The sequence below is a fragment of the Triticum dicoccoides genome, chromosome 6B (assembly GCF_002162155.2).
Source record: "Triticum dicoccoides isolate Atlit2015 ecotype Zavitan chromosome 6B, WEW_v2.0, whole genome shotgun sequence".
NCBI lineage: Eukaryota > Viridiplantae > Streptophyta > Magnoliopsida > Poales > Poaceae > Triticum > Triticum dicoccoides.
The window spans coordinates 676190397-676196313 of NC_041391.1; the positions used below are offsets into that span (position 1 = coordinate 676190397).

At 47.7% G+C, this 5917-nt stretch overlaps 1 pseudogene; it reads right to left on the reverse strand.

Annotated features, from left to right (window-relative positions):
- LOC119320270 overlaps positions 1 to 5273 on the reverse strand; it is a 9256-nt pseudogene extending 3983 nt beyond the window's left edge.
- Between the last annotated feature and the right edge of the window lie 644 nt (positions 5274 to 5917).

Sequence of the window (5917 nt, forward strand, 5' to 3'; positions counted from 1 at the left end):
GACTGCTACCTTGAAGAAGGACGCGCCTGGTTGCTTTGTCCTTAACAAAGAAAAGACGACGGTGAAACTCAACAAACACGTCATTATCACAAACAAGACGGTAGACAGAAAGGAGATGCTCTTTGATGTGTGGAACATGAAGGATGTTGCGCAGTTTAAGAGATGAACCGGGTAAATGGGAATGACCAATGTATGAAATAGACAAACCTGCGCCATTGGCCACCTGAACTTGGTCCTTGCCACTATAGCGCTCATGAACCTGGATGCGTTCCAGATCACTCGTCAGGTGATCCGTAGCCCCGGTGTCCAGTACCCAAGGATAGTCGACGGTGTTGGTGGAGGCCGAGTTGGCGGAGCGAGTGTTGTGGTCCTGGTCATAGCGCTTGCGACACTCATCGGCCTCATGCCCCCAGTTTTTGCAAATTTGACACCGGGGGCGCCACCGATTATTGCGACGGCCACCACCTCAGGTGCTGCCGCCGTTACCCCCACCACTTTGCCGACCATGGCCAGCGTATGAGGGGTCGCGGTCGCGGCCACCGTTGGGGCCGCCGATGCTGCCTTGGCGGCCGTGCCCGGGCTGGCCGTTGCCGTCGGCCGAGCGACCCCCACCCTGGGAGGGGTAGGGATTCGAGTAGGGAGCACGCCCGCCCTGGCCGTAGGGGCCCGAGCGAGTCACGGCGTTGGCGGAGGGATTCCACCCCTCCGATGCACTCTGCTGAGCCTGCAACGCTTCAAACGACAAGACGAGCGAGTAGAAGCTGGAGTAGGGCATTGGTGCGTTATTCACACCTAGGGAGGCGGCGATGGAGTTGTAGGCGGAGCCGAGTCCGGTGAGGATGTGATCAATGAGCTCGTCATCACGAATCAGAGAGCCGGCGACAGCCATGGTGTCGGCGAGGGCCTTCATCTTGTGCATGTACTCAGCCACAGACATCTCCTCCTTCCGCAACGTCTGGAGTTGACACCGAATGTGACGGACGTAGGCACGACTCTGCGCGCCGTACATGGCACCGACGGCCGTCCATACCGCCTGCGCCGTCTCGCAGCTGATGAGCTGACAGGCGATGTCCTCCTCCATGGAGGTAAGAAGGAGGCCCTTGACCTTCTGATCCTGAGTCCACCAATGATGATACGCCGGATTAGCGGCGGTCGTCGCGGCGTCGCCAGTCCCGACGGCGATGGTCTTGTCGGGTGCCGCCGTGGTGCCGTCCAGGTAGCCATGGAGGTTGGCGCCGGCTAAGACGGTGCCGGCGATGCCTCCCCACAGCATGAAGTTGTGGCGGCCAAGGCGAACGGAGATCGCCTGAATGGCGAGGGCGGCGGGAACGGTGGCAGCCGCTGGCGAGGTGATGGTGCCGACGCTGTTGGAGAGTGAAAGGGCGGCGGACGACATCGCGGCGGCGCGGAGGAGGACAGCGCGCGGCGGCGGCGGCGCGGAAGGGCGGCGCGCGGCGGCGGCGGCGGATGAATCGGGCGACGCGTAGTGTTCGCGCGGCGGCCGTGTGGCTAGCTAGCAACCAGCTTGATGGATTCTGCCTATGTGCGTGGCTAGCTAGGCAAGCAGCGGCGGCTACGCGGAAGCTAGCTAGCAAGCAGCGATGGCGACGCGGAAGATGGGATCGGGCGGCGGCGCGAGGGATGTGCGGCAACGGTCCGACCTGGCTGATACTAAGTTGAAAAGATAAGTTTAGGGTTTTGCGTGGATGGCTAACATCCAGCCTCACGTCTCAATATATAGATGATCAAAATACAATTACATACGTATACAAATACGTGTACATGTACAATATGCTAGACCCTATTTTACAAAGAGTCCACTAGTTCAGTTGCTTCTCCAACTTCCCATAGTCTCCACGCCTTGACCAAGAAAATGAAATGACGATGAAGTTAAAAGTAGTAGTTTATGAGGTTGAGGCCCTTGCTCTGTGTGTGTGTGTAACTGTACATGTTCAACAACACTTACATAAGTTATAAGGCTGCAAAAATTTGTTTTGAGCTGAGGTGAGCTGATCTTCAGGCCACTAACAATCTCCAAGAGAAGAACACCAAAGCTATATGTGTCTGTTTTAACAGAAAATGCACCTCCCATCGCATATTCAGGTGACATGTAACCACTATTTAAGTCATTCAACATGTCAGAAAGGAATGTAAGAACTATATTGTATTAATCCATGGAAAGTACAATGTTAAGGATTTGTTAATTCACCAGTTACTTACTATGTCCCGACAACCCTAGTAGTGTTTGCATGATTCTGGTTTGCACCAAATACTCGTGCCATACCAAAATCTGAAATTTTGGGAGTCATTTCTGCGTCCAACAAGATGTTGCTTGCTTTGAGATCTCTGTGAATTATTGCTAATCTTGAATCTTGATGGAGATAAAGAAGACCTCTCGCTATTCCTTTAATTATTTTGAACCGCGTCGACCAATCAAGCATGTGTTTTCGTGCAACATCTTGATCAAATGTGAAACAAATCTAGTCATCATGAATATAACTAAGAATTAAGCAACATGCGACCAACAAAATAACACATACCAAAAAGAAAGGTGTCCAAACTTTTGTTAGGTAAGTATTCGTAGATCAATAACTTCTCATCTTCCTGAATGCAACACCCATGAAGTCTGACTAGGTTCTTGTGCTGTAGTTTAGCAATTAGGACTACTTCATTTTTGAATTCCATGATGCCTTGTCCAGAAGCCTGACTAAGCCTTTTCACAGCAACCTCATATCCACCTTCCAGTGTGCCCTACAAGATCGCATATATTCTTAGCAGAGTAACACTTGGAAGCTAACTTTTTCAACTCCTATAGTTACCTTTCACGCAATGAAGTGCACTTTAACCCCTTTTAATTCTAGCCCAGGAGATAATTTTCTACTCTAAAGGTGTTTCTCCTGTACCCTAAAATATCAAAACTAGCGCAAATGGCCAGCTCATTTTAAACCACACCAATTTTGGACAACATGTACATGTTTCACTAATTTGGCATCCATTTCGAAATGTATTAACTCTTGGGCGAGCAAATGACATGTTTCACTAAATGCCTAAGTTCTCAACTTCTCGTCGATGGTACATCATCCCGATCCCGCGGGGGGTGGGGGGTGGGGGTGGTTGGTGCACTAATTTGTACGGTTGGATAAGCAAAATGATTTGAGAGTCAAAGCCCTTTTCTAGAGTTAGACAATAGTTGAAGGATAAATTAGGTTAGTACCATTTGGTATCCAAAAGATGTTCTACTGTAAATACCACTTTATATTACCTTGTAAACTTTGCCAAAACCTCCCCGTCCAAGCAAGTTTGAATCAGCGAAGAAATTTGTTGCTGAAACGATGTTTTTGTAGCTAACAAATGGAAATTCTGTACTTTCGCCTTCGAGTTCATCGGATGTGCTAAAGTATTCTCGCATTAGTTTCTTCTGGTTTTCCTTCTTTCGCCATTCTCCTGCTGGTAAAGAGTAAAGACATCCATTTTTTTCCTGAACTCTTCCACTAGTGTTCATATGTCAAAAAAGAGAGGACATCTGTTACTCTACCTCTGAATTTGTATGTCCAGATGAGGGCAATGCATGTCAGCAACAGCAGTAATGCTATAATCGGGAGTAACACCTTTAGTAAACTGCTCTTGTCAACTGTAGAAATGCAACCAACCAAAAGCTCAGGATTCACTTGCATAAGCATAACATGTCCGATTTGTCAAGCTAATTAAGTATGCATACTATGATAACTTTAGTGCCTGAACTACCAGTGCTTTTGTTAAATCAAAGATTTGATCATCTAGAATAGTATTTGATATTGCGACACGCTTATTCCAAAACTCAATAACTAATTGGCTATTGTCAATGCCAGAGAAAGTAGTAACTCTCTCTATTGGATAGTTGCTAAAACATGGACTAAAAATAATTGTCGTCGCGCTTGAAAGTGAAGAGGGGAAGTTGTATGGCTTACCTTAGTAATTGGAAAACATATCTTTTGCATTTGTAAGATGATGTTAAAAGGAATGGTTCTTGAAAATATGACATTTTAGATATGGAACCTGTAATTTTTTTAGCTATTCATAAGGCAATGGGACAGTGCATACCAGGAGATTCAGCAAGGCGAAGGTACAGGTTCTCGCCAGAGTTAGTTGACTTTCCTGTGTCGATAAGCTCCCCTGTCCAAACCAAGCACCTTGTCGGGTCATCGCTAGCACCGCCACTGCTCAAATTGGCGTAAGCATACGCCGTACATGAGCAGTTGTTGCTGCACTCGGCGGCACACTCATCGAAGCTTCTGTTCTTTAAATGCAAGAACTTGTCAGGGACCTTCATCCCGGTCAAAGTTATGTACTGACTTTGCTTGCCACAATTCAGGTCCTCTGTTCGCCGACAACGGCTTGAAAAGTTAAGACTGTCAGGCTCAAACCCATCGAAGCATTTGCATGCCGGCACAGTACTAGTGAGGTCGCAATAGCTGAATGGGCCACATGAGGCATAGACGTCGCAAGCAGCTTTGGGCCTCTCAAACAGGACTGTCCATGATGATGAGTGGCTGTTCCAATTTAGAGACTTGAGCGTGCCTGTGTAGTCAAGCGTGAAGCGCGTGAACGGTAAACCATCAGAGACAGTGAACATATAATAGAATTCGTCGCCCAGCTTGATGTTTGTTTCATACACAATGGAGCTGGCGTTGCTGAGGTATGTGCCACCGGACACCGATGCGCCATTAACCAAATTGCTGCGAGAATATGGCATGGTCCCATGCCAAATTAGCCTCTGAAGGGTCGGCGAGCCAGGGTCGCCACCCCATGAGAAGTCCCCAGAGGACGGGTCGTCCGGACCCTTCCAAGCAATGAGCCGCTCGGCGGCATGTGCCTTGTAGCTCAATAAAAATTTCATCGTTGGAAATAGTGTGTCTGTCGGGTGATCAAAGCTCTGCCATACGTCCGTGGAGTTTGGCGATCGGAGGACAAAGTTCCCCGAGTTGAGTAGCAAGGCGTAAGCTTCGGCCCCTCCTGTGGTGATACTGCTTGTAGCCCTCCAAATAGCGGATTGGATTGTCTCGATTGGCAACCCACACAACGGTGCGTGGGCTAGGGATGCTGTGGTACCATATGCTAAGGTAAGAACTCTTGTTGGAGCTGGTTATGGAGAAGAAGCCGAGAGCGAAGTTCCCGCTCTCTGAGATGAGTGTGTCGCCGTGGGCGAGTGGCTTTGCCCGTGTGAGCTGATCGTCGGATTCGAAGAACGAACTCAAGAGTAGGAGGAAGAGGATGGGAATATAGTGCACATCCATTGTGCTGTCTCCTTGCACCTTTTGTGTCTAGGGAAGAAAATAGCACACAGATATAGCTGAGGTATGGTTGTTCGGAGCAGTTCCGCTGCAGCGAGTGGATAATGCAGCACGCATATGAGCTTGGGATTAGATAGACGAACACTCTCCGGAATTTTCTGTCCTTCCAACTGAAACTCAGCTCTCATTGCCTGTTAGGAGGGTGTCAAAGTCTGAAGTTAGTCAAACCAGTGATATGATAGATAAAGACAGGAGAGTGTCAAACATGATTGGAAGGGAAAAAAATGAATGGAGGGTGTCAAAAGTCTGAAAGCAATGAGACTAGTGATAGATAAAGATAGGAGGGTCTACCTAGACCATATGCAGTGGCGGAGCTTGAGAAAAATCTTAGGAGGGGTGAAGCTGCAAAAAAATAAATAAATGAGAAATCATACTAATACAACAAGTTAGATATTGCAAATATTTAGAAAATCGGATAATTATATTTACTTACCCACACTAGCTTACAAAACGAATGAGAAATCATACTAATGTTAATTATATGTATAACCTAGTCCATACAAAAGAAACTGTACCAAAATCACATTCATCTCTCTTTCTTTTGAAAAATACATCAATAGTTTCCCCCTTAACCATCACTGCCCCTT